Genomic DNA, 19,059 nt, shown 5'->3' with positions numbered 1-19,059 from the left:
AATTTGCTGATATTGTCTTTGTGGCCCAACATATGGTCAATTCTTGAGAATGTTCCATGTACACTAGAGAAAAATGTATACTCTGTCGCTTTGGGATGAAGTGTCCTGTAGATGTCTATCATATCCAGGTGTTCTAGTATTTCGTTTAAGGCCACTATATCTTTATTGATTCTCTGTTTGGATGACCGATCTAGAGCCGTCAGCGGTGTATTGAGGTCTCCAAGTATGATTGTATTTTTGTCAGTTTTTGTTTTAAGATCAATAAGTAGCTGTCTTATATATTTTGGTGCTCCTTGGTTTGGTGCATATATATTAAGGATTGTTATGTCTTCTTGATTCAACTTCCCCTTAATCATTATGAAATGACCATTTTTGTCTCTGAGTACTTTTTCTGTCTTGTAGTCAGCATTATTAGATATGAGTATTGCTACGCCTGCTTTTTTTTGGGTGTTGTTTGCTTGGAGTATTGTTTTCCAGCCTTTCACTTTGAATTTGTTTTTATCCTTGTTGCTTAGATGTGTTTCTTGTAGGCAGCATATAGTTGGATTTTCTTTTTTAATCCATTCTGCTACTCTGTGTCTTTTTATTGGTAAGTTTAATCCATTTACATTTAGTGTAATTATTGACACTTGTGGGTTCCCTACTGCCATTTTGTAAATTGCTTTCTGTTAGTTTTGTATCTAGTTTGATTCTTCTCTTTTGTTTTTCTATCATTTGTTTTTGTTTGTTTGTGTTCCATACTTCTTTCCTCTGTTGCTACCTTTTTTAAGTCAAGTGTTTTTGTGGTGGTTTTTTTAAGGGTGGTTACCATTAAGTAATGAAAAGGGTACCTACCATATTCATTGTAGTACCCTATCTTATAAGTATTTCTGCACTTCATCATCCTTTGCTACTGTTAATCTCCATCCTCTCCCCCCTTTTTTTCCTTTGTTGTCACAGTTTAAGTTTGGTTTTATTGTGTTCTTGGTGGAGCTGTTACTTGTGGTGTTGTTTTCTTTTGTTCTTTGAATCTGGTTGGAAAACCCCCTTTAGTATTTCCTGGAGTGGGGGCTTTCTGTTGATAAATTCTCTCATCTTTTCTGTATTTGTGAATGTTTTTATATCTCCTTCATACTTGAAGGATAGCTTTGATGGGTATAGTATTCTTGGCTGAAAGTTCCTCTCTTTCAGGGCTTTAAATATTGGGGTCCACTCTCTTCTAGCTTGTAGAGTTTCTGCTGAGAAATCTGATGATAATCTAATAGGCCTTCCTTTATATGTTGTACTCTTCTTTTCCCTGGCTGCCTTGAGAATTTTTTCTTTGTCATTGGTTTGTGTCATCTTTATTATTATGTGCCTTGGAGTGGGTTTGTTGGGGTTAAGAAAACTTGGTGTTCTGTTTGCTTCTTGAATTTGAGGCTTTAGTTCCTTCCACAGGCTTGGGAAGTTCTCGTCTATTATTTGTTTGAGTATATTCTCCATTCCATTTTCTTTCTCTTCTCCCTCTAATATACCTATTATTCTTATGTTATTCTTTCTGATGGAGTCAGACAATTCCTGTAGGGCTTTCTCGTTTTTTATTATTTTTGAGTCTCTTTCTTCTTCTCTCTGTTGTGCCTCAAGTTGTTTGTCTTCTATTTCACTAATGCTATCTTCAATCTGGGCTGTTCTGTTAGCTAAGCTTGTTACCTCGTTTTTCAGCTCGTGAATTGAGTTTTTCATTTCTGTTTGATTTGTTTTTATAGTTTCAATTTCCTTGGTAATATATTCTTTGTGTTCATTGAGTTGTTTTCTGATCTCCCTATATTGCCTTTCTGTGTTTTCTTGTATATCTCTGAGTATTTTTAAGATTTCTATTTTAAATTCTCTGTCATTTAGCTCCAAGGCTTCCAATATGTTAAGTCTTTTCTCCATAGATTTTTCCACATCTATTTGTGTTACCTCTCTTTCTTTTGTATCCATAATATTCGATTTCCTCTTTCTTATCGGCATCTGAGGGTGGTCTTATTGATAGCACGCAGGCGCACTTCCTTGCGGTTTGAAAGAACGTCCCTGTGGTCGATTCCTCCACACCCTCGTCTCTCAGATTCAAGTGATAACAGTCCTTTCGCTATCAGTTTGTGTGGAACTCCGGAATGCTCCGAGGATAAATTTTTCTGTTTCTAGTTGATAAATTTGTTGTGATTTAGGGGAGAGCTGTCGGACGCACTGCTCACGGCGCCATTTCCGTGACGTCACTCGTCCATTGTGGGATTTGCATTATGGAATATCTATTTAGTACGAAGGACTCAGGGAAGTAACCATTGTGGAAGATGACTATTGAAAATAGCCTTGTATTATAATATAACTAATAGATTGATATTTATGATACAATGTCAGCTTTAAAACATGCTGTATATTAGGTTATTATGGATCAGTCTCATCTAGATATGATTTACAGACTTTTGTCTTTGATTATATAAATCTTTTTGTCATCTATTAACCATACATCTATAAAGTTTTTTTTCTTGTTTAGAAAATTAAAGAAATCTATTTTTACTAAATGCAAATATTGTAGAATAACCTAAAAAGTGTTCATCTCCTTCATATTATACTCCCAAACTGAGAATTACCATGGCATAGAATTGTATTAATTTCTAAGTAGTATAAATGAAATTTGGGCCAGTATTACCAAGTATAACTTGAATGTGTTTTACAGTGTATCTAGAAAATATTTCAGTTAGCTGTTACCACTCTGTTATCATTTTGATTGCAATAAGAGCTTCTCTGCAGTGGGATTGCCAGAGGAATGTTAGTTAAAGTGGGTATGGTGGGGTGTAAGGTTTTGGGTTAGGCAAGATTTTAGATTATTGAATTCTTGTAATTCTTAAGAGTTCTGTTGCTCAGTTGGTGATGGGGAGTCAGTAATTACTGCTAGAATTCTGTGGGATTGAGGTACAGAATTAATTAGGAGGGAGGAGGGAACATTCCCCTGGAGTCTCTGAACAGGTTGCTGCTATGCCTGTAGGTCCTCAGAGGTGAGCAGGTGGAAGAGTGTGATGGCACCGGTCTGTAAGAGTGTGGTTGGAAATGGGGCATTTAGAAGGAAAGAGGCTGTCTTGCTGCTGTCTTCTACAGTTTGTCCTTTGCAGATAATAATATTCTGCTTACTTTGTATACTGCTTATGTTAATGTAATTTAAATATTTAACCTGTATAAGTAAATTTTGAGTTATTTATCTTAGTAATTATTTCTCTTTGTCTACAAGACAATTATGGTTTAATATTGGTATACCTCTATATATTAAATGTATGTAGATCAAAGTACTTGGAACATTTTTTATTTAATTTCTGTGGTGCATTTCTAAGTAAAGAGTTTATCTGTGAAGTAAGCCATCAAACCTTATGCACACAGAATGGTACTGCCTAGTCAGACTCCTTACAGCCACCCCCACACATACACACACCTTTCTTTGTTGGTTGGTTATAACTGATGTTCTAGGTGACACTCTTTGGACACTGCTAAATCCTCAAAGCCTCTTGTGCATCATCTGGAAAATAACTTGCATTCTTTTTATTTTAATTGTTTAAAAGCTTAAAATTTACACATAAGAGTAACTGAACACAGAATATAAATGCACTATGAATTACAAACACCCTGTTTGATAAGTGCCCATTCTATAAATAGAGATACCTTTCCTTTCTTTTCTAATCTGTGGCTCTTAGAGGTTTATTCGTATTTTACTTAATAAGTACTTATGAATCAGAAGTACTGGATTATGAAGTACTGTGTTTCAAGAACTGCGAAATGGAAAGAGCAATATGTAGGAGAGGATTACATCAGAATCTCAGCAGGGATGGGCCTCTGGAACAGAACAATATTCTAAAATTGTCATTGAGTGATTTGTTTTTAGCTATGCTATTTTGGGATTTAAAATAAATGCTAAGGATTTGAGATGTTTACAATTAACAAGAAGTTGAAACCCTAATTTAACATTAGCAGCATCACTTTTTTAGCTGTGGTAATTTGTTCATGGGGTGTCAAGTTCCAGATTGGTAAGAAATAGATCTGTGACATGAGGCTAGATACATCTGCAGGCCTACCAAATTGTAACATAAGCCACACCAGCAGACCACCAGTTTTCTTCTTACAGTTTCTTTGCCAAGACCTGGAGGCCATGTTAATAGCTGTTGTTGCTACAGAAATTAGTTTGAGAGGGAGTTGTTTTTGAAGTATGCAGCATGTGTAAGTAGGGCATAACCTAGATGTGGTACCAGAGTTGTGTGATGAAGGCGGAAGCAAGAGGAAACTGGGAGTATAAGACCATGAGGCAACCAAAGAAAATTTTTTGCTCAGGCTTGGCTTTGAAGCCTTTCAGAGGATGGTCTTCCTCTCCTGTATCACACGGCGCCAGAGAGGCAGGCTCACAAGCAGTTCTTTTATCTTTTAATGTCTGAGTTTTTAAATGTGGCTTTTAACAGCCTGTTTGGGCTAATTTTCAAGCATAGTTATATATTTTACTTTAAAAAGGTACAGATAGAGTTAAATATATATTTTTGATAATTCCCAACTGCTAATTTGCATTGGAGATAATTTTCTTATCTAATTAACCTCATTTATTTCAAATAGGAGAGACTGATAAAAATGGACTTCAATTTAATCATATCTTCATTAGTTGTTTCTACTAAGAAGTAATCGGGCCATTGAATAATATAAATTTTGAGGTCATCCTGTCCTTATGTACTCGAAAGGAAAAGAAAAGTTACCATTTAGTGCATTGTTTTTATCTTATGATGTAACTAAGGCCTTTCAAGGTAAGAAACTTGTTTAATCATTTATCACATAGCCAATATTTATTGTCTTATGTGACAGGTATTGTACTAGGGGTTAGAATGAAACAGCTGTTACCCCTGTTCATTGCATATATAAAGTCCAGTGGAGAAGACAGACCAGAAATAATTATCAGCAGATGTGATGAGCAGTGTGATGATAGGTGAAGTGTGCTGGGTAGGGGGCATACCTAAATCCACTGGATGATGGGGAGGACTGTTGGCAGAAGTGATGTTTAAACTGAGGCCCAGAAAGGTAAGTAGAAACTGTCAGGGCAAAAGAGGGCGGGGAGGAGAAGAGTCTAGGCTGCCAGAACAGTATGAACAAAGACTGGGAGGTGAAAGAACATTCTGAGCAACGATCGGAGGAACAAAGCTGGATGGTGCCAGGAGACTACTTAACGTTGCTAATAGGAGCCAACAGTCACTTGTTCATAAAAAGAAGCAGTGGGAAAGGAGAAAATGAGATGATAGGAGATATTTAGGAGACAGAAACTGTACATTTATTCTGTTTCAATAGTTTTATTCAGATTCACTTCACATACCATACCATTTACACATTTAAAGTGTACAATTCAGTGGCTTTTAGTATGTATATTCGCGTAGTTATCACCAGTGTAGAGCTTTGCAAATTTTCATTATCCAAAAAAGAAACCCAGCCTGACCTGTGGTGGCGCAGTGGGATAAAGCTTCAACCTGGAACACTGAGGTTGCTGGTTCAAAACCCCCCTGGGCTTGCCTGGTCAAGGCACATGGGAGTTGATGCTTCCTGCTCCTCCCCCTTCTCTCTCTTTCCCTCTTTCTTCTCTCTTCTCTCTGAGAATTGAATAAAGTCTTAAAAAAAAAAAAAGAGGGCAAAATAGAAACCCTACTCTTAGCCATCATTCTCCAACAGCCCCTTTCCCTAAGTTCTAGGCAGCCCCTAGTTCGGAGGACTTCGTACAATTCCCAGGGCTCTCTTTTCTTTGTATATTACATTGACTAGACATTATTAGTTCATTTTGCAAAATGGTTTTTTTTAAATATATTAATGTAAACTATTCTCTTGTACTTACTCTGTTTTTCTTTTTTCAACAGAAAATTTTAAACCAAAAAAAATAGAAATAAGGTAGAACATCAAATTTACACAATTACAAATTACAACATATAGCAATCTTATTCCATCTATTCTCTGCTTACCCTCCCACCCTTGGTAATATTTTTAAGTAAATCAAGAGCTCCCTCTTAACCTTTTAATTATAATAATAGAAATGTTTATTGAGTATTTACTATGTATAAAACATTATGATAAGTTACAGTTAATTCAAAAATTAGATCAGGGGTCCCCAAACTTTTTACACAGGGGGCCAGTTCACTGGCCCTCAGACCGTTGGAGGGCCGGACTAAAAAAACTATGAAAATCTCTATGCACACCGCACACATCTTATTTTAAAGTAAAAAAACAAAACAGGAACAAATACAATATTTAAAATAAAGAACAAGTAAATTTTAATCAACAAACTTACCAACATTTCAATGGGAACTATGGGCTTGCTTTTGGCTAATCAGATAGTCAATGTCCGGTTCCATATTTGTCACTGCTAGCTGCAACAAATGATGCAAGTGTTCATCGGTTAGTCTAGATCGGGTTGGACATTTTAAATTTTTCATCCTAGAAAATGTCTGTTCGCAGACATAAATAAGTGCTGCCAAAAATTGTTGACATTTTAAGAGCATGGTTCCTGATATTAGGATATGTCTCTGATGAGAGAGAGGCATAGAAATTAGGCAAGTTGTTTGACTTGAATGCGTCTTTCAGAGAGTCACAATTCTGCAGTTCAGCCAGTTCCATTTGGTAAATTGAATCCACATTTTCAATGTCAATCAATAGAAAATGGGTTATGGAAAAGCTGAATGTCCTGTTCATGGAGATGAAGCTCTTTAAATCTAAATTGGAACTCCTTTTGCAACTTTTCCAGTGAATCCACACATACTTCTTTTGGGAATGCAATCAAGGGTTTTTCTGCTAACAGATTTTGAGTTAAGGGGAGATGGCAGAAATTTTCCTCCTTCACTTGTTTAATAAGGAGGCCTAATTTTACTTCAAATGCTTTTACATGTGATTGCATGTCACAGATTAGCTTCCCTTTTCCTTGAAGTTGCACATTGAAACTGTTGAGTAGCTCTGTTACATCTGTCAGAAAGGTGAGGTGCCATTTCCATTCTGCATCATTGAGCTCTGGTACTTCTTTGTTTTTTGAAAGCATAAAAGCTGTAATCTGTGGAAGTAAGTCATAGAAATGTCTCAAAACTCTCCCTCGACTCAGCCAGCGGACTTCGGTGTAGTACAGAACATCTTCATAGGCCACATTTAGCTCAGACAGAAATTCCTGAAATTGCCTGTGGTTTAGTGCATTAGTTCTAATGAAGTTAACACAACGTACCACAATTTTCATAACAGTCCCACTTCAGTGATTTACTACATAACGCTTGTTGGTGGATGAGGCAGTGTATGGCTATTGGATGAGAATGGTTAAATTTGTCCATCTCTAGGTTAATGCAAGCAATTACTCCTTTAAGTAGGCGCACCATCAGTTGTCACACTGGATAGTTTAGCCCAGTCCAGCTCCAAATCCTTCACAGTTTGGGAAACCTTTTCATAGATATCCTCTCCCGTAGTTGTTCCTTTGATACTTTGCAGTGCAGCAAGCTCTTCTGTGACTTCGAAATTGTCATTCATCCCACGAATAAAAATTAGAAGTTGTGCAGAATCATGTACATCATTGCTCTCATCAAGTGCCAAGGAAAAATAAGAAAGTTTTCTCGCAGAGTTTTGCAAATGCTGATGCAAATTGTCCCCCATTTCTTCAATCCTTCATGTTATTGTAGATCCTGAAAGACTAACTGTACTAAATAAGTCTGCCTTTTCTGGACACATCTCTTTGGCAACAGAAAGAAGGCACTCTTTAACAAATTCTCCCTCCTCGAATGGTCTGCCAGCGCACGCTATTAGCTTGGCAACTTGAAAAATTGCTCGCAGTGATGAAATATTTAGTTGCTTCTGCTTCACAAAAGTATTTTGCTGAGTTATAAATGAATTTTTCAGTTTTAATATTTTATCTTTTCTCATCTCTACAAACAATCGTATTTTTATGTTGAGTTTGATAGTGTCGATGCAAATTATACTCTTTGAACACAGACAATATATTCTGACATATCAAACACACAGCTCTTTCCTTATACTGCATGAAAAAGTAATCATAAGTCCACTGTTCTTTGAATATCCTACACTCTGAGTCAATTTTTCTCTTTCTTGACATCATTGTTTCCTAGGGATTCCAAATTGATAATAGTTAAATACCAATATATATATGCTCTCTGCCCCTCCATATAGGTCCCATGCTCTCTGCCCTTCATGTAGGTCCAGGCCTCTGCCTCCCATGTAGGTCCATGCCCTCTGCCCCCCATGTAGGTCCATGCCCTCTGCCCCCCATGTAGGTCCATGCCCTCTGACCCTCATGTAGGTCCATGCCCTCTGACCCTCATGTAGGTCCATGCCCTCTGCCCCCCATGTAGGTCCATGCCCTCTGCCCCTCATGTAGGTCCATGCCCTCTGCCCCCTATGTAGGTCCATGCCCTCTGCCCCTCATGTAGGTCCATGCCCTCTGCCCCCTATGTAGGTCCATGCCCTCTGCCCCCTATGTAGGTCCATGCCCTCTGTCCCCATATAGGTCCAGGTCTCTGCCCCCCATGTAGGTCCAGGTCTCTGCCTCCCATGTAGGTCCAGTTCTCTGCCTCCCATGTAGGTCCAGGTCTCTGCCCCCCATGTAGATCCAAGTCTCTGCCTCCCATATAGGTTCAGGTCTCTGCCCACAATGTAGGACCATTTTTAAAATCCAATTAAAAAATAAATAAAAAATATGCTTACCTAGTGTGGCAGCCGCTGCCGCGCTGTGGACCTGGCGCCTCGGTCTTCAGCTACAACGTCGCGACGTGATCATCTAGGTAGGACAGTGAGCGCCGAGCGCAATACAGGAAAGAGAGTTCCTGTATAGCGGCGGGCGCATTATTTCAATTGTAAGCGCCAGAGCGCTTACAATTGAAATGAATCAGGGAACCAGCTGAATCCCCGTGCGACAGGGGCCGGGTAAAAGGCCGTCGCGGGCCGTAGTTTGGGGACCCCTGAATTAGATGTTAGGTACAATTATATATACCCATTTTATAGGTAAAGTAAATGATACTTAGACCATTCTTTAACCTGTTATCTTTGTTTTAATTTATTAGTGGTCAGTTTACTAGTGAATAATAATGTTTTTGCAAATTTATAGCTTTGAAACTTTGGGACTCTGATAATGGATACTGCAATAACATGACTTCCAGATATGACAGTGGATTAGTTGGTCGTTTGGCTTTCACTTAATAAAAATATCTACCAAACTCCCCCTGGCCTAATAGCTCTGTTGGTTAGAGCATCATGCTGAAGCACAAAGGTTGCCGTTTAATCCCTCGTCATGACAAATACAGGAACAGATTGATGTTCCTGTCTCTTTCTCTCTCTCTCACTAAAATTAATAAATAAATAATTTAAAAAATTGACCATAAATTTTTGTAATATGAAGTTTTGTACTTGATACACAATTTTAACTTTTTCATTATAGAAGTCCTTCTGAGATAAAATATTATCTTCATTTTACTGCTGAAAAATTAAGACTCTGAGCATGTTAATAACATATCTGGCATTATTCAGCTGTTCAAGTGGTGGAGCTGAGGTTCTTCAAGTCTAACTACTAAGACCTGCTCCTTAGCCCTACTACGATACATATCTGTACTCGGAAGGGAGACGCTAGAGGGGAGAAGCGCAGAGAGGTGTGGTGTAGGATAGGTTAGGTAATATTAGACTGAGAAACAGGAAACCAGGATTCTATTTTGAGATGTGTACTTTGACAAGTAATTTAACCTTTATGGGCTTTAGTTCTTCATTTTCATATGGAGTAGGTCAAAGGTTTTTGCTTCTGAAATCATTATTTCAAGGCAACATTCAAAATAATTATGATTTTCTTTTCCAAACCAAATAACCCTTTTAATTTACCCTCTTTCTCTACATAATTTTTTGGTAATCTACATAATTGCTTAAAATACAATGAGCATTACAGGTCTATTAAATTTGCAGAAATTCAAATTGTTGGGAGTATATTTTGTTTCTTTATAGACCTCAGTTTTATTTTCAGAGTCATCATTCCGTCCATCCACCCATCCACCCATCCATCCATCCATCCATCCATCCATCCATCCATCCATCCACCCATCCACCCATCCACCCATCCATCCATCTTTATTTATTCATTCACTCATTTTTTTCCCATTATTTTGCTTCTTGCCCTGATAAAATATGAATGCCTACTTGACCAAGCTGAGCTGAATTTAGTCCATTTTGAGACCTGTCATGAACCCATGTACGCTCACCTGGAAAGGCAAATTTCTGTCACATGGGCATGGGTTTAGGGAAGAGATGAATGACTTCATCTCCGTAGACTTGCAGATAGATAGAGGACCAAATAATGTCTTGTCTGTTCAGTGGTTAAGTAATAATTTGTTTCTGAGATAGTTTGCATTTTCAAATACCGTGTCTCATAATTTAAGAGATTCGATTTATAATTTGATTTGTAAGAATTTTATAGAACAGAAATAATGCTTATGACTCTTTGCAAGTAAAATGCCTGATAATATTTAAATTGAAATTAGTGGGAGATATCCAGAACATAGTACAGTTTTATGAAATTTTAAAAGTTATTGAAGAAAAAAATATTAAAGTTTTATGTAAATATAAAAAGGATCTGTTTTTACTAAACAGTTAAAATGAATTTTTTTAAATTCTTGATCTCTTTAAGCTGTACCTGAGATTTTCCTTTAATTAAATTGCCAATAATCTAGCTACAGATTAGAAATGCCCTTAAAAAAACCCAACTAATATTTTACTATGTTTTGTTTTATATAAGCTTATAGAAAGTTCTTAGTTTGTTGTGAATGGTCGCTAGGAGACAGTGTACAAAAAGGGCTTCAGAACTAATTTGTGAACAATAGACATGTCATTATTTTAAACATAATTTCAGAATTTTTAGCTCTTTTTTTGTTTTACTAGGATTTGAAATATCTTCAGAAATGCAACTGAAAAACTATAAAACAGTAAAGAAAACAATGTACAATAATAATGATTACACAGTAACAGAATGAAAACTAAGATTTACACAAAATTGCATACTATTGCTATCATGTACAACTAATAGGCCATGGGTTTGGGTGTTGGGCGGGAAACAGATGCTTCTTACTATTTCTAAATATATAGAATAAAGCAAGCAGTTTAGGAGAACATGCTTTTCATGATATTGAAACCTGACACACAGTTTTCCTAATGTTCTTAGAAGTTATTTTTGTATTTTTTTTGTAGTCATTCTCAAACTCTGCAGATATGATAATGCCTAAATAGGACCTAATATTTTAGGTGTATCTTTTGTAAATATTTAGCTGGATTAAAAAATTCTTTGGATAATCTTGCCTTTTTTTCCCCCCCGTATTTTTCCGAAGTTAGAAACGGGGAGGCAGTCAGACAGACTCCCGCATGCGCCCGACCGAGATCCACCCGGCATGCCCACCAGGGGGCGATGCTCCACCCATCTGGGGCATTGCTCTGTTGTGACCAGAGCCACTCTAACACCTGAGGCAGAGGCCATGGAGCCATTCTCAGCGCCCGGGCCAACCTTGCTCCAATGGAGTCTCAGCTGCGGGAGGGGAAGAGAGAGCCAGAGAGGAAGGAGAGGGGGAGGGGTGGAGAAGCAAATGGGCACTTCTCCTGTGTGCCCTGGCCGGGAATCGAACTCGGGACTCCTGCACACCAGGCCGACGCTCTACCACTGAGCCAACAGGCCAGGGCCTAATCTTGCTTTTTGAATGGGTTTTCATTTACTGTATGATTGTTAAATTTTGATTCATTAAAAAAATGTTGCATACTTTTTCTGCTTTTCTTGCTTTTTCATCTTTTTTACCTTCTTTAGATTGACTTTTTTTTTCATGCCATTTTTTCTGGTCTATTAGAAATAAACTCTACCTATCTTTTAAAAATATTAGTTTATTGAGATATCATGCACATTACCATATAATTCTCCCATTTAAAGTATACTACTTAATGCCTTTTTTTTTTTTTTTTTTTTTTTACAGAGACAGAGAGGGATAGACAGGGACAGACAGACAGGAACGGAGAGATGAGAAGCATTAATTATTAGTATTTTGTTGCGCATTGCAACACCTTAGTTGTTCATTGATTGCTTTCTCATATGTGCCTTGACCGCGGGCTTCAGCAGACCGAGTAACCCCTTGCTCAAGCCAGCGACCTTGGGTCCAAGCTGGTAAGTTTTTGCTCAAACCAGATGAGCCCGCGCTCAAGCTGGCGACCTCGGAGTCTCGAACCTGGGTCCTCGGCATCCCAGTCTGACTCTCTATCCACTGCGCCACCACCTGGTCAAGCTACTTAATGCTTTTTAATATGTTCTCAGAATTGTGTAAATATTACCACAATCCGGTTTTAGAACATTTTTAGCCTCCCTAAAAGAAATCCATTAGTTATCCCTCCCCATCTTTCTTTCTAGCCCCAAGTAACCACCACTTTTTCTTTCTCTATAGATTTCTTTGTTCTGAACATGTCATATTCCTGAGATCATCTACAGTGGTCCTTAGCTGACTGACTGATTTTCACTTACAATAAAGTTTTCAAGATTCATTCATGTTGTAGCATCTATTAGCACTTTATATCTTTTTATTGCCATATGCTATATTTTATTGTTTGTATCATAGCACATTTTATTTATCAGTTGATGTTCATCAGTTGATGTTTGGGTTGTTTTGACCTTTGGCTGTTAGGAATAATGCCTCAGTAGATATGTTTTTGTTTCTTTTGAGCTTACACCTAGGAGTGGAATTGCTGGGTCATATGGTAACTCTATGTTGAACCTTTCTGAGGAACTGCCAAACTGTTTCCTAAGCAGGGACAACATTACATGTCCACCAGCATTGTATGAACAGCTCGATGTCTCCATATCCTTGCCAATACATTATATTTCATTTTGATGATAGCCATCCTAGTGGGTGTGACGTGATATCTCATTGTGGTTTTAATTTGCATTTCCATGGTGACTAAATAATGTTGAGCATATTTTCATATGCTTTCATTATAAAGGCCATTTGTATATCATCTTTGGAGCAATATCTATAAAGGCCATTTGTATATCATCTTTGGAGCAATGCCTATTCAAATTCTGCAACCATTTTAAAATTGGGTCATTTCTGTTTTTTATTATTGAGTTGTAAGAATTCTTTTTTTTTAACAGAGACAGAGAGTGAGTCAGAGAGAGGGATAGACAGGGACAGACAGACAGGAATGGAGAGTGATGAGAATCATCAACCATTAGTTTTTCATTGAGCGTTGCAACACCTTAGTTGTTCATTGATTGCTTTCTCATATGTGCCTTGACCGCGGGCCTTCAGCAGACCAAGTAACCCCTTGCTGGAGCCAGCAACCTTGGATTCAAGCTGGTGGGCTTTTCCTCAAACCAGATGAGCCCTCATTCAAGCTGGCGACCTCGGGGTCACGAACCCTGGTCCTCTGCATCCCCGTCCAACGCTCTATCCACTGCGCCACCACCTGGTCAGGCTAAGAATTCTTTCTATAATTTAGATATCAGTTCCTATCAGATACATGATTTACAAAACATTTTTTTTTTATTCTTTGGTTATCTATAATGGTGGTTACAATCTCTTTCCTCCTGTCACAAATATAAAGACCTTTAAACATGGGAATCTGATCCACCCTTGTTCTGAGTTATATATTATCGGTGTCTTTCTTACTTTCTTGATGGTTTCATTTGCAACAAAAATTTAAGAATTTTTGATGATGTCTGATTTTTTTCCTCTTACTGCTTGGGCTTTTGGTGCTGTATCTGAGGAATTACTGACTGCCATGAAGATTTACACCTGTGGTTTTTCTGTAAGTTTTCTGTTTAGGCTGGTGATTTATTTTGAGTTAATACCTGTGATGTTATCAGATGGGGTTCAACTTTTTATTGAACTTATTCTTTTTCTGGTGTCAGTACAGCTCTACCTGTTCTTTTAATTGTTAATGTAGAAATTACACTGTGTATCCCCAATTTGGCTGTCTATAATGTTGGTTAGAATCTCTGTCCTTCTGTCACGAATATAAGGACCTTTAAACATTGGAATACTGATTCACCCTTGTTCTGAGGTTTATATATTGTAAAATATTTTGGGTTTTTTTTTTTCTTCATTTTTCTGAAGCTGGAAACGGGGAGAGACAGTCAGACAGACTCCCGCATGCGCCCGACCGGGATCCACCCGGCACGCCCACCAGGGGCGAAGCTCTGCCCACCAGGGGGCGATGCTCTGCCCCTCCGGGGCATCGCTCTGCTGCGACCAGAGCCACTCCAGCGCCTGGGGTAGAGGCCAAGGAGCCATCCCCAGCGCCCGGGCCATCTTTGCTCCAATGGAGCCTTGGCTGCGGGAGGGGAAGAGAGAGACAGAGAGGAAGGAGGGGGGGTGTGGAGAAGCAAATGGGTGCCTCTCCTATGTGCCCTGGCCGGGAATCATACCTGGGTCCCCCGCACGCCAGGCCGACGCTCTACCGCTGAGCCCACCAGCCAGGGCCGGTTTTGTCTTTTTGAAAGCTAGAAGTTAGGTATTGTTTTTATTGACTTATGCAATCATTGTCCTCAGGAATTTTTTTTTATTGAATTATACTTAAAAAAACAAATTTATTCCTTTTTACAATTCAGTGCTTTTCTGCTTCCTGAAAGAATCTAAGGGGATTTTAGTACAGTAATTCTTTAGTGAGTCTGTTGGTGATGAGCTCTGTTTTTGCTTAGCTGGAAATATATTTTGCCCTCAATCTTGAAAGATAGCGTACCTTTCCAAACAGTTCTTGGGTGCCAGTTATTTACTCTTTAGCCTTTGAAGGTCTTATTTCAGTGTGTTCTGGATTCCATTATTGCTGTTGAGCTGTTGGCTGTCATTCTGAGAAGTTCTTTTATGAATAGTCTGCCTTTCCTCTGGCTCACTTCTCGTTGTCTGGTGTTTTGTAATTTCCTTATGATAAACTCTAGTCCTGCTCTGCAGCTGTGTGTGTAATGGCGAAATGTGAACCCCAAGGGGAAGGACTATATTCATATTTTTCTTGTGAATACTGTAGTTGCATTCTTTTCTACCTAGCACAGTGCCTTATACATAATACTTTCTTTAGAGATTCTTTGGTTTATTATTGTCTAGATTATGTATATAGCCCTTTTCTTACCAGATTGTAGTTTAGAATATTTAAAAATATTTACCTAAAAATACAGTGAATGCTTAGAAATATGTTCATTTTTGTTTTTAAAAAAGGATGGGGTTACATATAGCTTTAAGATTTTTTTCCTCATAATGGTATGATTTTGACATTAGCAGGAAAGGAAAGAAGTATCAATGTGTTGTCTAAAATTGAATTATTGACTTTGGGTTAGAGTTAACATTTTAAAAAGCATGTAAAATATTATAATGTTAAATATTGACTGATAAATGTATTAAACTATTACATTTAAAATCAGAATATTTTGATACCGGGTTGTATAGTTTCCGGATTTTTTTTTTACCTGTAAAGACTTATGACTTATTGTTATAATAGAGGTCTGGAAGGTGTGGTCTTTTTAAATTTAATTCCTTTTTACTTTAAGAAGGAGGAGAGAGATAGACTCTCACTAAAAAAACGAGAAGACAGAATTAATGTATTCATCCATTACCAGATAAAAATAACAGCGTAAAACAGAAAGTTGCGATTTTCTTCAGAATTCAGAATATGTTATCTTAAATACAATTCACTTGCATTATCAGGTTACAGCAATGTCCTCATATTTTCCTACAGGCTGAACTGTGTCTGAAACCATTAGCTCTTCTGTGCTGTCTGTGAGTGCTATAAATCCTGTCTCTGGTTTTTAGAAGAATTACTCTCTGCTGGTTTCAGATTTCATTGTTGTAATTTAGATATGGCCTAGATGTCACTGTAATTTGCATTTGGGATTTGTGAATACAATTGTATAATAAAGCACACTAGGAATTGCATTGTATCTACCTCTAATTGACTGTTTCATTAGGGCAAGATAATATTTTTAAAGTGTTAAAATAGTTAAAATATTTTCTGGACTTATCTTTAAGATATAATGTTCCTTTTTCAGGTATTTATACTATTAAATACTTTTTTCCTTTTTCATTAATTCATGTCGTTGTACATGTGTATGCATGTGCATATGTATGTGAATAGACTAAGCTTTAATCCTTAGTTTAGATAATAATGAATTCTGAATGTCACAGGAAATCAGTTTTTACAGCAGAACTCAGATGTTGGTGATGGTTGAACTTAGGATGTTTAAGCTTGAAGCCTTCAGAACTGGACTCAGACCCAGGTGGAATAATGTTGGAGTGAATAGACCAGCAGAGTCACCAATTTAAAAATGTTACTTCCTAGGCCCCTTTCTGGTTTACGTGAATCACAATCTTGGTGTAGGGCGTAGGTCCCAGGTAACTTCTTTTGCATGCTCACGTTTGAAATATTTTCAGGTTTGTAGGAGTAAATACTAGCTTGATATGGAATTGGTTTTATCACTATGGTTGATTTTCTCTGCAGTTAGGAAATACTGAGCTAGCAAAGACAGACAAGAAAGGAGCATGTTATCAGATATAAGCAGCAGCAGAGACTGGTGATCTCCGCTCTCAGAGGTTTCAGCAGTGACATGGAAAGTGAGACAGTCAGTCACCTGATATATTATTCATACTTTAGAACCTGATATATCATTCATACTTTGAGATAGTTCAGACTCGAGGTCACAAAACAAAACATCTTTGCAGAAGTTGATGAAATGGTAATATTCCTTGAAAAGAAATGAAAATAAGACATTTTATAAAGTAAAATGTGAAAGCGTCTATCTTCTGTGTTTCATTATGGAGGGTTTCCCTTTGTTTATTCATTTTTGAGTGTATTCCTTCAGACTGTTTCTCTGTTCCTGAATAAGTATGTATGTACTTATATTCATTATGTTTGCATATTTTAAATATTGACATATATATGCAGATTGCCCCTCTTCTTCCAAAGGCTATAACAATTTATGTTCCCATCATTGAAGGAACATTTCTTATTTGGTGATTTTCTTACTTATTTCCTTTGTCTATTAAATTTTTTCAAGTTCTCTAGTCTTTTGTCTATTATATTGAAAATATCATTTACTTTTAGCTTTTTAAAAGGTGTCATAGTAACTAACACTTGCTTTGTGCCAGAGTTCTTCTGAGTCCATCATGTGTGTTGTTTCATGGTAGACTCCCTGCTGTCCTCACCTATCTTAGATAAGGTGACTGTGATACAGGAAGGTTGAATGACTTGTTTGAGCACACATGACCACGGGGTGGAAGAGCCAAGACTTGAATGTAAAAAGGCTGATATGGGAACACTTAACCTTTACACTAGATCTTTCCTTGGTATATTTTTTGAATATAAAAAACTGAAAATTTCAAATTTGATATGAAGCTCATTTTTTAAAGGTAATTTTAAAAGGCTGTGGTGATTTTAATACAAATATGTATGTGATAAATAGATACAGTAATATAGATATTCCATAGACTTTGGGGGATATTTGCCCTATTTCTATTTAGATCTGACCTTCAGTAGCATATTTCCCTCTATTTTATAATAATCTTTTAATCTCCCTGTTGCCAGTCATTTTGCTTTAGTCTAGCCTCAGCACTGCTACCAGAATAATCATCTTAAATGAAGTTTGATCCTGTCACTTCTTTGTTTAGAAACTTCCAGTGATATCATGTTTCTTGCTGAATGAAAGCCAGGTTCTTTCCTTAGAGGACATTTGAAGACTTGTACAACTCTGCTCCACCTTTACCTTTTATGAATTGTCTTGAGCACCTTTTCTTGATACTCCATACTGCAGAAAAATAGGATAATTTGTTTTTCTTCTTTTGGAACCACATTCTCTGGCTTCATACTTCGATCAATTAGTATTCTTAATCAACAGAAGAAGCTGACTGGCTGATTGAGCAGATGAGGAATTTACTTAAGGGTATTTGTTACCGCAAAGAACTTTGGGGGAGAGCTGGAGAACCAGGCTTATAGTTAAGCTTGCCGATAATATACCTCAAATCACTCCTGAGAACGGTCACTATCCTGCCTCCCCAAGTGCTGGAGGAAACCACCGGTGCTGCCCAACTGCTGCCGCCTCTGGGCTGGAACTTGATTTGGCCACCTCTGCGGCTGCCAGTGTGGAAGGCAGATGATGGCTCTGCTGTTCCCTGTGCCAGCCAAAAATGGTGGCTCCACAGAGAGTCAGCCCATTTTCTTAAGTGACTCACTTCCAAACTGAAATCTTGTGCAGGTTCTTCTGAATGTCTGCATCATAGTTGCCAGGTATTTGTTGGTAATTTGAGGTCTAAAATTTGTTTTGGGAGGTTAGGTTAGACTTCCAGGCTGAGAATTTTCCTGAATATAAAAAGATTCTGCAGGAGCTGATGAGAAGCTTGAATATGATAAACGTCCATTATAATACTTCTGCGTGTATTCCTCCCATAATATTTTTCCCTCTTCATCTCAAGTGAATAATATTTCATGCAGAGACCTACTGGAATTCTAGTTTTTGAATTTGTCTACCTAGTTCATTCTCATCATAGTTTTCTTATGACTTTTTCAACATTTCTTCTCTCATTACTTTATTTCTTTAAGACAATGTAAAAGCTCAGAGGTAATATTTAAATATACAGTATGAGACAAACAGTGTGAAAAATAGAAAATAAACTGAAAGTTACTTTCACCACTCACCCCTCCCACCCCCTCTTCAAATTGCTATCCCTTTTCTAGATATCCTCTGGTAGAAGTTAAAATATTTTCTTTTAATTTGACACATTTGGTGATAAGTTGGCACTGGATGGGAAGTTTGTCAAGTATAGAGCCCTTATTTATTCCTTGGGTTTGCACAGAGCCTACTAAAACTGTTCCTGAGTGTAGAATAATGACATGTGAAGGCCTGACCTAAGGCAATAGCTATATAAATCACTTTGGAAGTGAAACCTACAACTTGGGGATTTAGTGCAGAGAAAGATAGGAACCAAAGTATACTTCACACAGGACTTCTAGGTTGGGAAAGAAATCATTGATAACACCTTTAGGGAAGACTGGGAACCTAGCTATTCTGTCTCTACAGATACATTG

The 19,059-nt window shown here is 37.6% G+C and overlaps 1 protein-coding gene across 1 annotated transcript in view; it reads left to right on the top strand.

The window, feature by feature from the left end:
- The window catches only part of CEP85L (centrosomal protein 85 like), a 154,925-nt gene that overhangs the window by 47,310 nt on the left and 88,556 nt on the right, over positions 1 to 19,059 (top strand). The window lies entirely within an intron of this gene.

This window comes from Saccopteryx bilineata, chromosome 12 (genome assembly GCF_036850765.1).
Source record: "Saccopteryx bilineata isolate mSacBil1 chromosome 12, mSacBil1_pri_phased_curated, whole genome shotgun sequence".
Lineage (NCBI taxonomy): Eukaryota > Metazoa > Chordata > Mammalia > Chiroptera > Emballonuridae > Saccopteryx > Saccopteryx bilineata.
The sequence above is the reverse complement of the archived record's forward strand: the minus strand, read 5'-3'. Positions and strand labels throughout refer to the sequence as shown.